Below are 1,226 nucleotides of genomic sequence, written 5' to 3' on the forward strand. Positions count from 1 at the left end.
ACTCTCAAATGGATGTTAATATCAAGCGTTTTTGAACAGCATTGAACAATTCCAATTGGATTCGCAATTTTTCAAGTTCTATGCAAATTTGGTAATTTTGGTATGACTTGGAAAAAATCCTCTGGAATATTTTACAGTATCTTGTAACATAACATTGACACAATCCTTGTTAAAAGTAAATAAGCCATCTTGGAAGTTTAATTCACGAGAAGAACGTCACAGGGTTATTTATTCTTGATCGGATGGCTCAAGCGTTGGTGTAACGTCGTTTTCAACTTCTTCAATAATCGGAACAGGATTCGGGCCAGGTGTACCTTCTGCTGGATCCAGAACCGGTTGCATTAAACTAGGAACAGGGCCATCGGATGCAGAGGGTGCTGGGTTGACGGATGTAGAAGGTACTGCTGGATTAACTCGTGCAGGTGTTGAAACACATCGAGTAGGATTTCCCATAGTAGTTGCTGCGTCTCTCCCTCAAAAGTGTCACAATCGTAGCGAGGGCGCATTTGGTTGATATATGCGACCTAACAAGCCTCGGTCTAGAGATGGGCGAGCGCTCTCGAGCCGCTCATTTGAGCCGGTACGTCAGAAAGAGCGTACGATCCACGGTTTGTTAAAAATGAGCCGCGGCTCTCAAATGAACGGCTCTTATACGTACGGCTCTTGAATGAACCACGGTTCAAAAAGACCCACGGTTCTTTTATGAGCCGTGGCTCTTTTTGAACCGCGGTTCATTTAAGAGCCTTTCATTTGAGAGCCACGGTTCAAAAAACAACTGCGGTTCATACAAGAACCGTGTTTCTTTTAAGAGCCGGCTTATTGATAAAGAAGAGTGAATCGTACGCTCGTTCTGACGAACCGGCAGTGTGGCTTGCGGCAGTGTGGAAGAAATATAAAGGGTGTGTCACATCAAATTGCATCACGGAAAAAACGCTGTAGAAATTTAATTTTTAGGAATTATATCTTCAGCTTTCGGTTATAATCAGAAAAGAGTGTATAGCTCACGTTGGCCATGCTTCACTGTCAATTTTTCGTAAATTTGGAAAAATGTCGTCGAACGAAAAAGAGCGTCGTGAATTAATCCTGTGCACTCATTTCGAGAATCCGGAGTTGTCACATCGGGACATCGGTAAGATGCTGGGAATCGTCCAATCCACGGTCAGCAGAGTACTAAAACGATACTTCGAGAACCTAACCATCGACCGGAAGGTGAAGAACGACAAAAA

Source organism: Toxorhynchites rutilus, chromosome 1, assembly GCF_029784135.1.
Source record: "Toxorhynchites rutilus septentrionalis strain SRP chromosome 1, ASM2978413v1, whole genome shotgun sequence".
NCBI classification, from domain to species: Eukaryota; Metazoa; Arthropoda; class Insecta; order Diptera; family Culicidae; genus Toxorhynchites; species Toxorhynchites rutilus.